The following is a 13,028-nucleotide window of genomic DNA, read 5'->3' as shown; positions in this document are numbered from 1 at the left end:
TGTGATGTGTGTTCCCCCCCACTGTCCTCACTGACAAATAAACCCAGTTGTTTTAAATATGTGTGAAATACATCAGCTCATATTTCTGGGACATGCATTTTTGTTCAAATATATACCCTGTATCCACGTTAAAAGTCAAGATATGTGAGAACAAAACAAAACAATATTATAAGGAGATAGAAAGAGAGAGATAGAGAAAGAGATGGAGAGACAGACAGAGGACAATGACGTAGCCAAACATAAATAAATATTGTTCTCCACTCTTATTATTTACCCTGTGTCGATGATGTGCTAAAATAAGAACACTAAAAATGTCTCTTCCGTGTCCTCTCATGTGTTTGTTCAAATATGTCAACAGCTGGCGTGACCCCGCTGTGGGTGTGTGACAACGAAAGGAAGCTAGCTTAGCGTTGCCGTGTGTGTGTGATTAGCTAAAGTAGCTTAGCACAGAAGTGTGTCTATGGGAGCTACTTTAGCTTCGTGTAGCTTCTTAAACCCTGTTAGATTGATGGGAGGGGTGGTGAATTCATGTGTGGGGATGTGTGTGGGTGTGTGTGTGTGTGTGTGTGTGTGTGGTGTGGGGGGGGGGGGGGCGGTCTGTGGCGGGTTGTGGGATGTGTAGCCTCCTTCAGAAGCCATGTGCTGCTGCCACAGACAGGAGAGTGTTAGTAGTGGATCGGAGAGAGGCGGGGGACAGCAGGAGGAGAACGAGACGGAGAGGGGGGAGAACATCCAGTGGTTTTTATGCTCTGTGGGACGAGGGAGACATATTTGTGCTCTCCCTCTCTCAGCTGATGGAGAGGACGGTTCTCCACATAGCTCAGCCCGGCTGACAACAACATGTGTAGCCTGGAGGGGGAGAGAGCCCGGCGTCATAAATCTAACCACCTCGTTAACTGCCCATTAAAACTATTTCATTTAGCAGCCGGGAGTTTGTATATGTGTGTGTCTTAGGGGGAAGATTTTCCTTATCATAGTACACATTTAAAACCCCATACTCCAAGCTCTAACAGCAGGCCAGCAATTTGCCCCACCCACACAAACACATCATACTTAGAGGTGTTCTTTCATATTAGATTTTTGGAGGTTTCTGACAAATATATTTATTTCTGAATCTCTAGTACTCAGTATATAGTTGTTTTGATTGACTGTGCAGATGATCAGTCTAACACTGACTAAACAATGGTGCTCACCATAAATCCTGTTGTGCTGTACAGCTGCCGATATGTCTCTGCTACACTAGCACAAGATGAGCTTCCTGACATGTATTGTCCCCGGGGGACGTGGGAGACTGTAAAACCTCTTCTTCCACACCTCAAGTTTGCATCTTGTTGGTGGAATGCACTTATTGTAAGTCGCTTTGGATAAAAGCGTCAGCTAAATGTAATGTAATGTACAATATGCCTCACTGCCCTGGGACAGAGTGGAGTGTAACCCCCTCTAAAAAAAGGGTTCATGTGAGATGCTTAAACGTGGGTACAAAATCAAGAGTTCTAATGGAAAAATCACTGATAAAGTATACTTAAATATTAGGCAGTTTTAATGTGTAAGTTAAATGATTCATGGGTAAATCTGATAATGCTCGCTTTAATTCTTGAACATACGGAAGAAAATTAGGGCCACCTGTGAAAAAAAAAAGTTGAATTCTTAGTTCTGAGAAAGTCTGAATTCTGTCTTTAATCTCAGCACTTAAAATAATAAATTAAGATCTCAAAAATGTTGTCAACGTGGCACTCATCCTCTTTCGTATGAACATTCCTAATTTCCTGTCGGATAATGTAATGTTTCAGGAGCGGATCGTAAGTTTGGTTCCTGTTTGAAATATAAAGTGTTTTAGCCACTACCATTGATTCCTCTAATTCTGCACTGCAGTGATTTTAGTGTCTCTTTTGGAAAGGTCCCTTGCTGCGGCTTATTACAGGCACTACCTTTGTGTTTTTACAGTTAACTGCACTTTCAGAGTAACAGTGAAAGCCCTAATACTGGTCAGGCAGTGTAAACAGGGGGGGGGGGGGCTCTCTGAGGCTGTAGGGCACAGGACAAACCACTGGATGGCTCCTGTCTGTCTCCTTGTGGCCCCCCTGCTGCCCCCGTGCAGCAGCAGGTCCCCACATGTTAGTTAGTCTGTTAGTCTGTCGTCTTCACTACTTCCTACGTTGTCGTGTTGTTGCAAACCTGCTACAGGTGAGTGAGCTTGGGTGCTTCCTGGATTCTGCCCTGAGTCGAGGTGTGGTGTGCCGACAGCTCGGTGTACGTCTGGTGGGGGGGCGGGTCGCAGGGGCCCGGGGGGCCCCCCTCCACCCACATGGTGCCCGTTGGCGCCCCGACATGGGCCCCGCACCATTGTAGTCCATGTTTTGGTGGTGGGGTGGCGTGGGGCCGAGGTGGTTTAGCCCGTACATGGAGGGCGCCGAGCCAGGCATGGGTTCCACATAGCTGCCCCCCCCCACGTATACTGGACTGGCCTGCATGTTGTTGGGAGTTCCGTAGCCAGCGTTACTGGCCATGCCGTGGTGAGGGTGGGGGTCGCCGTAGTCCGGGTCTGGGGAGCCGTACTTATGCTGGGGGGGGGCAGCCCTTCATGGGGACGTTGGAGTAGGCAGTGGACATGGAGTAGGAACACTCCCTGGTGGGGTTTTGCCGAAGGATGGCGGAGATGGGACGTCGTAGCCCGCCCCACCCCCTCCCATAGGGTGCATGGAGTTGAGGAAGCTGGCGGAGGACTGCATGGTCAGGGGGGGGGAGCCAGCGGGTGAGGGCCCTCCAGAACTGGAGCTGAGGCCCTTGGACTTCTGGTCCTTCTTGTATTTCATGCGTCGGTTCTGGAACCAGATCTTGATCTGCCGCTCGGACAGGTTTCAGCAGGTTGGCCATCTCCACGCGGCGCGGCCGGCACAGGTACCGGTTGAAGTGGAACTCCTTCTCCAGCTCCACCAGCTGAGCGCTGGTGTAGGCCGTACGGGCCCGCTTAGACGAGGCTGAAGACCCGCTGGTGGGACTCTTCTCCCCCACTGCCTGCCACTCTCTGCTCCTCCTGATACTGAGGAGAGAAGAACAAGGGTCGAACAGAGAAAGGGCAAGTCAATATAAAATGGCATAATGATATTGATAAGATACAAGCAAAAATAAAAACAAGGGAGCACCAAAGGCCTTGGAAATGAAAAAAATGGAAATGGGTTAAATGTGCAAAAGAGTGGAAATGTGCAAAAAGCAGGATATAGTAAGAAACAGGTAAAGGGAAGATGAATAGAGCCTAAAGGAAGAGAGAATAAGCCACTCAGGCTGCATGCTGGAGGAAATTGAAAGCATTCAGCTTCTTAATAAAGCAGAGGGGGGTCCAGGCTCTGGCTGAATTACCCCCTGATATTAGTTGTCAACACTTCATAACAGTGGCAGTTATTAAGAGACGGAGGGCCCGGCGCTGGCCGAGGGCAGCTAAATTGCATCTTGGCAGGAAAGACAAACCCCCACAGCAGCAGCAGCAGCTGAAGACTGTGAGCTGATGTAGACCTGCACTCACTTCATCAGCAGCTGCAGTCACGCTCCTCACCACATGTATGTGATACTTATACTAACTACTAATACAGCTGGAAAATATTGAGATTTGCTCATACACTTCAACTGTTACCACTAAATACGTGTACATTAGTTTTCAAAATGCCAATGTATACATTCTTTTCAGAAGGAAACAATGTTGTTATTAAGGCCATTGAGTCTTTGTGTGTTAAGAGGAATACAACTAGATTAGATTTGGCTATCCGTCACAATCTATGGTTATCCTCAAATCTTTTCATTATTTCCGCAAAGAAATTATTCAAAAGAAATGTTTGCAAGTAATTTGGCAGCAAGTAACAAAAACGGGTTGTCCTGACGATTGTTAAGCCCCTTTCACACATGCCCTTTTACTCTAACAATGAGAAAAGATAGAAAAATAATGTTGGCTCAAATAATTAACAAAAGAAGTTTAGATCTTAAAGGTTTGCAAGAAGCCTGTATACAAAATGGAAAGGTTGAACTGCTGAGCTCTTGGAAGGAGCTACATTAGTACAAACAGGAACAAGCGTCACTGTTTGATCAGTCAGGTTGTGAAGAAGCTGCCTGTTGAACAGGATGATCTACGCTCTGTTGCTAGTCAGGTTCACGTGATGCAACAGTCCTGCCTGAAGGGGATGGTGTTCAGTTTTGGTTGAAATCTGAGAGCTGTTGATTCAACTGCTCGGCTATTCGGAGGCTGCAGTTTGGTGCTGTGAGGGGTGCTTCTAATATTATCTCCAACCCCCAAATATATCAATAAGGGTAGAGTAAATAAAACACCTTGAAGTATAATCAAATAAAACACAAACTACATCCTCCAACACCTTAATATAATAACTCCCATGAAATTAATTGTAGCTATTGCATACCTAACAAACAGGCACATATTGTTTTATTTGGTGTGCAGCGGTAACTGGTACACTAGATGGTTAGGGTTAGGAAAGCCTATTGGTAAAAGGGTAGGAAGCACATAGAAAGAACATAATGATGAACATTGGAAGTGCAGCGTATAGATAGTGGAAGCGCAATATTAGGCATGTTAAGCGCATGCGAAGTAAAATTGCATGTTGAATAGTAAGAGCATCGGGAGAACAAGTTAAGCGAATGCTAAGGGCATAGGAAGTGTATGTGAAGCGCAAAGGAGCTAATATGAAGCAAAAGTGTTGGACACAGGAAGCTGTCTGATCAATAACCAGGATGGCCGAGTGGTTAAGGCGTTGGACTTAAGATCCAATGGGCATATGCCCTCGTGGGTTCAAACCCTACTACTGGTAAATATTTAAAACATTTGCAGCCAACCATTAAAGGGCCTCTGGCATCCGTTTCATAAAAAGATCCCAAATTGAGATCAATGAAATATATCTAATCTTCTCACAGTAATGTTGTGCAAAGGGAGCGAATACGAAGCACACATTAAGAGCATAAGAGGCTCAAAGGCAGAACCAGGGTTGTGTATCTCAGAACAAATCCATTCTAGCATAAACCATGTTTCAGAGTTGTCTAGCATGGTGTGATAATATTTGCAATGTTTATTTGACCAATGGCCATGAGCATCCATTTCAGCCCCCGTTTTGTTCACACCGCCCAGAGCCCGACTGGTGCTGCCGCGGCTGCGTCATGACGTCACCGTTTACGTCGCTGATTTTCTCCCCAACGGCGCCGGGTCGATGATCGTGTTGCTTTTAATCACACGAAGCCAGATTAGATGAAATAACTACTTCTCAACCTTATACTTTTCTCCAGAGTGCCGTGGTTCATTGTTTATTCATGTGTTTCAGCGGCATCTACCGACCGCTGCAGAGCTGCCCCGCTGTTTGGCAACAACGCTGTTATGAAAGTTTCTCTGGTATAAAATGGGTGATGTTAGCATAGCAACCGAAGCTAAACTGACTATCTTGATTACTTGTTGCTATCCTATTGTGGCATAAACCGTTTTCTACAGGCACATTTTACCGGCGTATTTTCATTATGATTCTACTTGTGATAGTCGGACACGACAACCTGTGCAGCCCATGTATTGATTCCATCCGATAGCTGCTATAATACAAAACAACACGTCTGCCTCTCTCCACAATGATCAATAACAGCGAACGGATGGTCAAAGTAAGGTACAAATAAACAGAATCACACGAAGCCTGGTTAGTGTTGCCTGACTTTATAAAGTGTGTGGTAACGTTCTAGTCACTTTGCTCAGCGCTACTGCTTGTTACAACTTTCATTTGCCGTACTCGCCATAAACTGTTAGCTCAGGTTGATCCCGCCCCTGCCCCCGACGTAAGCGTGACGTATGCGGTTCTTGCTTGTAGACCGACAATTTTTTGGTGCTTGGTAAGCACCGGTTTTCGGTGTTTAGAGCCGGCTCCGCTGCGGTGTGAACAGGAAAAAACCGGTGCTTATCAGGCTCTAGCGCCGAACCGGCCCTGGAACCGTGTTGGTGTGAAAGGGGCATCCACAGCCTAATCTCTTTCCCAGTCATCTGGAAGCTTTCTTAATACTCATATTCATTATGGCACAACATATTATTTTCTCATTGATAACTACCAATTCCAATAACGGATCTGTCTGTTTCTTTTCCTGTTATCAGACATGATATTCAGATTTATCATGCTGTATTCTTCCCCATTGCTAATATCTTTAATTTCAAACATGCAAACATCATTCTTCCTCTCTCTGAAAAATCTATTCATCTGTTATCGTACATGATATTTAAATTCACTGTGTTAATATCTGTGGATTACCAAGAAGGTGCCAAAAGGAGATGACGAGGAGAGGGCAATCAGAAGGCAAGTGATAATAACCAGAGGGTGTAAGAGGTGATGAGGAAGGTAAATGATGAAGGAAGATGCACTGATCAGTTGTCATTGATTGTGTCTTTATCCAGTTCTGCTTTTAGGTCCTTCTACGCAAGATTTGACTAATTACTGTCGGAACACCAGATCTATATCTCCTCCATGACTTTGTTTATCCCAGATGCAACTTTCTCAAATGTTTCCTTTTTGTGCTCAGCAGCGCTGGTGGTTTTAAGGGGAGATTTATGTCAAGTATGCATGGATGAAGAGCAGTGTATCCACGCGCTGTGTGTCTGTGCTGTATGCAGACCTCATTCAGTTTGTCACAACCCATCACAGGTGTAGTAAAGGTCTCCATACAGGCATGATGGAACCAGCCTCATTATGATGATAAGCCTCAGGGAAATCTGCACCAGGCTTTTTCTTTGCCAATAAATTCTTCTATCATAATCATAATCATAATTGTGTGTTATTATTTGTTTTTAGAAGGTGAAGCGATGAAATAAAAAGGATACAAAGTGTTCATTGGTTGGTATCGGTGAAATGGAGAGGTGTTGCTAGGTGTGTTTCTTGGATTGAAAACCAGGCGAGCTGAATCCTTCTGTTTCCAGCCCCTCTGCCCTACATACAGTACAGTGGTCATTATGGATCTCCTATCAAACAAAGTGCTCGTTTTTGTAGGCAAATATTGGAAGAAAATATGTTGTTGGTACACAACATATACATTCAAATAAACTAACCATCCTCTTCCAAAAAATGAAATATGAATGAATATATAGTGTATATTTACTGTATTCTCTTGCTGATCACTTGTATACTGCCATGCCTCTGACCTACTTTACTGCTCACAACATGCAGGGGTTTTGACAGGTACTTTATTGATGTTTGAGTCATCAAAAGGCTCAGTTACATAACAAAGTGGTGTAGCAGAATTGCAATGTTAGGTTAGAGCTTTTCAGCTTCCATTTGATCATACTTTCTCAGGGAGATGAAAAAAGCTTTACAGTGAATCCAGCTCACCAGTCACTTGTTCACCTTAAAGCCGGATTAGATGCTGAGGATGACCTTGGATCAGAGCAGACGCACTCCCCAGCTACTGATAACCAACATGACCAGTTGCCTGTGGAAACCTGTTTTGCTATAACAGCCTGAGAAACCTTTTTTAAATCCTTGGGGATCTGTGGCTTGAAAGAGGATGTTGATAAGAGAGGTGAGGAAAGAGCGGGGGGGGTGATTGGAAGGCGAAGGCAGGATAATAGGAAAGAGGCGCTAATGAGGAAGGAAAATGAAATAGAAGGAGGACATAAGGAACCGAGGAAGGGGGAGATGAGGAAAGAGAGTTTGGTGTAGGGGGGATTAGTATTCTGCATGTGGTTTCTGTGAGGCTATGGGGGGAAGTCAAAGCAAAGACAGACAGAGAGACAGAGACAGGTGCGGTCTCACACACCGTTGCCAGAGTTGTTGCTGGGCGAACAGTTTTTCTGCTTGGTCGCCTGTCGACACTCTTTCATCCAGGGAAAGATCTGCTTGGACATGGTCGGGTTGGGGGGCAGCGAAGAGGAGGAGGAAGACGTGGAGGAAGACGTGGAGGAAGAGGAATTAGACGGCTTATTGGGGCCTGATTTAGTGAGCGAGGAGCCCCCGGCACTGCCCCCTGGCTGCTGAGCCCCAGTATTACTGCTGCTGGGGTTGGGGGGCAGTGGGGGGGACACCTGGGGGCCGGGGAGGTGCTCAGGTGGCAAACTGGGCTGCATGCAGCTGCCCATTCAGCTCCTTGGTCTTGGCTAGCTGCTGCTGCTGGTGGCCGCTGTTGCTGCCCAGTGACTGTAAAGAGCAGGCAGAGCGCTGGTACGAATCCACATCCAGATGGGGGGCTGACTGGAAGGCCGGCTGGTGGTGGGACACTGGGACCGGTGCATCGTAGCCCCCAAAGCCGTTGCCGGCTGCCGCTGCCCCCTGCACCTGGTAGGACGAGTAGCCACCGAAAAGTGCAGAGGAGTTGTCGTAGTATGTTGTCTTCTGCATTTCTGAGAGAAGTGGCGTCTTGTGCTCCGGTCCTTGTTGAGAGCCACTGCCGGAAGACCATTTGGTACCGGGGGTCACGTGACGGTGTCTCTCCAACGGTCTCCTGCAATCTGACCTGAAAGGTTAAGGAGAGGCAGAATGAAGAAATGAGAGAGATAAATCCATCTTCCGCCATGAAAGGCACCATGACATGAATAGAAACCACTGCTTTTCTTTCCTCACCCCCCCTCTACCCTCCCCCTCCCCTCTGAGCCCAGTGCACAGCCTGCAGATGCTCTGATGGAGGAGGCACACACGCACACACATTACAAAGACACATACACACACACACACACACACACATGATTTAACACACACACACAATAATTTATTCACAGTGATGCACACATTACATGTTATTATTTGTTGTATTATTTAAATGTGGTATTATCATTACTATTCTTATTAATACCATTGTTATTATTATTTCGTTTTTGTTTATGTATTTTTTCAAATGATGCAGCTTTATTATTATTATTACTGCTATTATTGATATTATAATCCTAATTGTAATATTATTATAATTATTACAAACTAAGCAATTACAAGTAACATATTTGTCCATTTAATGATATAATGAATCCTGGTTAATAGTTAAGTATACTTATTATTGTTATTATTATCTATCACTAATTATTTTTCGGTTCCATCATGTAATCCAGAATAATGACAGTGCTTCACCTTTCAATTTAAAAATACAAATGGAATAACACCGTGTTCACTACTTGACATAACTGTAAGTAATCTATTTGTATTATTCGATCATTTAATTTGAGTGAGAATGATGTTTTTATAATAAAGCAATACCCCACCGCGTCTGTTGTTATTCAGGCTGAACGTGACATTTCGTTGTGTAATGGCGGCAGTTTATGTGGCCTGTATATATTTCCTTTGTGACTGATGTAGGTAGCCTATTTCTGTCAACCTCTGCCTTGCACACATGATTTACTGTTTTCCGTCTGCTCGGCTGTTACCTCACTCACAGTCTCCGGAAACACAATAACAACATACTCCTGCATCATGTTTGAGTAGAAATAACGCATATTATTGCACGTGATTTATTATAATAAAGGCTACATCAAATGCCTTATTGAGATGTAGGCTATAACGCTGTAAACGAATAAAGGATTTATGACTGTTTAAAGGCAAAGGAAGGTTGAATCGGGGTCAATAATTCCTAGACTCTTCCAAGAATACAAAAATAAACACTTGGACTTGGGTACAAAACAGGCCAACAATGGACAGATAGGACAGCAAGACAGAAAGCCAGGAAGAAGCTTCACGAGTCAGTGATTCATTAGTGTCGAGTGCTCTATCACGGCCCCGAGAAAAAGAGGACAAGTAGAAAAAACCAGCCGTGAGCCCCCATAGGGTCCCTATCTGCCTCACCGCCGGGGTGGGCCTGTGACCGGGTGTCAGGCAGAGAGGGCACCTGGCATTCATTTGGAGAGAAGGAGAAGAAGAAGGAGAAGAAGAAGGAGAAGGAGAAGGAGAAGGAGAAGGAGAAGATCTGCCATCTGCCGTTGTGTGCTAGCTACAGCTAACAGGCTAATGTGTTCAGCTAATTACAGATAACACAGATATTAAGCTAGTAGCCACCAAACTACAGTGAAGTGTCCAGCTGAAGTGTGTGAGAAAATAACGTGACACCATTACGTTGAAAATAAATAGGCCTACGTTACAAAATAACTTTAAAAGTTGTCTACTTGTAGCAAATGGCTCGTGCTATTTTTGATGTTTTTTTAAACAGCAGAGCACGAGGCCTAGGCTATATGAAATATGTCTTAAATAACATTTAATGTAACATTTACAAGGCTGACCCAATTAATTAACATTAAAATGTAATTAATTGTAAGGTTAACATATGTTTCGTTTGCTAATCAAACAGATGCCGTTTTTGATTTATTTTAATGCGGAAAAATAGAAATCTGGATTATTTAAGGTGCAAATGTGTTCCTATTGTGATGAAATTGTGCAAACTAGCCTTTACAAAATATGTTCGTTCGTTTAAAAAAATGCAGATTAGCCCACTATTCTTCTTTTTGGTGATTAGACAGTCCAGCCCTACTCTAGCTCTCAGCACGTCACACATGTCAGCCATTTATCTTTCTGGGAGACAAGCTGGAATCCTAATTATTTACTCTGAGGAATAGTCCCAAGGAGGGAGAGAGGGAGGGAGGCCGTGGCACTGAGTGTAGGAGGAATATGTTATTAAATCATATCGCTGCTTTGCCATTAAACGGGACACGTAATGTATGTGGCCCTTGCTTGTAGCTTACAATCACCAACTTTACTAGACGCCTCCCCGAATAATCCACTTACACTGACAGAGATACAGCCACCCAAACAAAAACAACAGAGAGAGAGGAGGGAGGGATGGAGAGGTCAGCCTGTGGTGTCCAGTGTCTGTGTTTTATCCTAGGATATAAAATTACAAATGGCGCCTGCCATGAGAAGCTCAAAGAGAGAATGCATTAACTTGGACAGTCCACGTATTCCTTATCCCATTAACAGACACAGAGAGAGGGAGGAGGGGGGAGAGAGAGAGAGGCCAGAAACAATAAAAGATTGACCATATCAGAGCTATTGTTGCTACAAACAGTGAATATGAATACAAATACAGCATCACAAAGTGTGGAATAAAATAGTATAATAATAAAAAAAGGAGGGCCGAGGGAGAGAAATAGGTAGCCTATAAATACCAGGCACAAGTAGTCCATCCAAAACAGCAAATATGATGTAAATAAATAGCTCTAAGTGAGGAGCAGGGGAGAAATGAGAGGCACAGAGAGAAAAAGGACAGAGTTGGAAGGCCGATAGAAGAGGGGGGGCTGCTTGCGGCAGCTTAAAGCATTGTGAACTCTTCTTGAACCGGGATTGAAGTCATACGGGCCATAAATCACTGAGCCAGCCACTCAAAGTGCACAGCGAACTAACTCCGTGTTTCTGCTTTGTTGGCCTGCTGCCTGCCGGTGAGGCTGCTTACCTTTTCTAGCCCCGGCGGTCCCGGTCCAGTCCGGCTCGGACCCAGCAACACCGCATTACAGATTAGTCCTCAAGCACGTTAATCAATAACAAATAATAAAATACTGAATTAATAACAAATCCGCTTGCGTTCCCTTTCGTTTCCTCCTCTTCTTCTTCTCTTCTTCTCTCCGCTGCTGTCTCGACACTAGCGCGAGCACCACAACACCTCCTGGAGCTGACAGCGGCGGCGGACCAAGCTCGCGCCGGAGACCGTGTGGCATGAACGGCTGTCGGATAAGAGAGAGCGACGGTGCCCAGAAGTGAATGATGAGGGGGGGGCGAATTAAAAGACGGGGCTCGGTGTAGCTAATGGGCTACAGGCAGGCAAGCTAGCGCACGAGCTGCTCAGGCTTACCGGGAGCCTGCCTGCTGCCAGCTCGCGCCCCCGCCCCCCACCGTCCTCCACCCTCCCGCCCCAGCACCAGCGCTGCCTGCACCGCTGCTGGCTGTTAACAATGGCCTCAAATGTCTCGCTTTTGTAGCTCTCACACAGCCTGTGAGCAGCAGCCCCGCCACAACATGTCAACCCATTGCATGTTTGGGTTGTGCGCGAGCTCCTTTATTATTTTCCGTCTTCCCGCCTCAGCGTCTTCTTCTCTGTCTTCGGTGTGTAACCTGCTCTCGCCTCGGTCTCTGGAAGCCGTTATTCCACACCACACTGGCAGTCTACAGCCGGCCTAGGAGTAGGCTAATGGTGGTGCTAGTTTCCCAGTAGGTGTTCTCATGATGTTGTTGACAATCAGCCCGGGTAACGCTCACGGGGGTAACGGAGGAAATAACGGGGCTTGACACGCGGACGCATTGATTCCCCCATCAAACATCTGAGCGTCACTCTCACATTATGCTAATATAGGCTACCAGGCTGCAGCCAGGCATAAAGCATGGAGCTTCTTTTCACGTGGCAACACTAATTGATAGCCTTTCAAATCCTAATTGTTCCATAACCAGTCAACAAACAGCCCACAACTGCCTATATCAGCCATAGTTGTATTTCCAATCAGGAGCAGGACTTCTTGCTGAGGAGGTCGTGGTTTGGGTTGTTTAAACTCAGCTATACCATGTCATTAAAATGGATAGAATGTACACACGGCATCTATTGCACGTCTGTCCGTCCTGGGAGAGGGATCCCTCCTCTGTTGCTCTCCCTGAGGTTTCTCCCATTTTTCCCTTTAAACTGTGGGTTTTCTCCGGAAGTTTTTCCTTGTACGATGTGAGGGTCTAAGGACAGAGGGTGTCGTATTGTCATACTGATATTTTGTACAAACTGTGAAGTCCACTGAGACAAATGTAACATTTGTGATATTGGGCTATATAAATAAACATTGATTGATTGATTGATTGATTGATTGATTGATTGATTGATAGGTCTATACAAAGTTCAATCTTACCAACTATGCGAGTCTTAACATTAAGAAAACAAAGTAGGCCAATAATAAATACACATTCTTACAAGTAGCTAAACCTCAGAATATAATTAAGATCAAGTTGTTGTTTTTTGCCAAACTAAAGTGGTTAAAGCTGACAGCTGATGCCTTTACTGTCTATTTCTCACATGGATGGCATTGTGAAGGCTTGCATCAAAATATGGTAATGAATTATATTTAGCTAAATGTA

At 45.1% G+C, this 13,028-nt stretch overlaps 1 non-coding gene and 1 pseudogene across 1 annotated transcript; one reads left to right on the top strand and one right to left on the bottom strand.

Annotated features, from left to right (window-relative positions):
* Positions 1-1,306: 1,306 nt before the first annotated feature.
* LOC117549670 lies at positions 1,307-12,521 on the bottom strand (annotated as a pseudogene).
* trnal-uaa lies at positions 4,726-4,808 on the top strand. The gene has a single exon. It is a non-coding gene; the product is annotated as a tRNA-Leu (tRNA).
* Positions 12,522-13,028: the final 507 nt, after the last annotated feature.

This window comes from Gymnodraco acuticeps, unplaced genomic scaffold (assembly GCF_902827175.1).
Source record: "Gymnodraco acuticeps unplaced genomic scaffold, fGymAcu1.1, whole genome shotgun sequence".
In the NCBI taxonomy this organism is placed as follows: Eukaryota; Metazoa; Chordata; class Actinopteri; order Perciformes; family Bathydraconidae; genus Gymnodraco; species Gymnodraco acuticeps.
The sequence above is the reverse complement of the archived record's forward strand: the minus strand, read 5'-3'. Positions and strand labels throughout refer to the sequence as shown.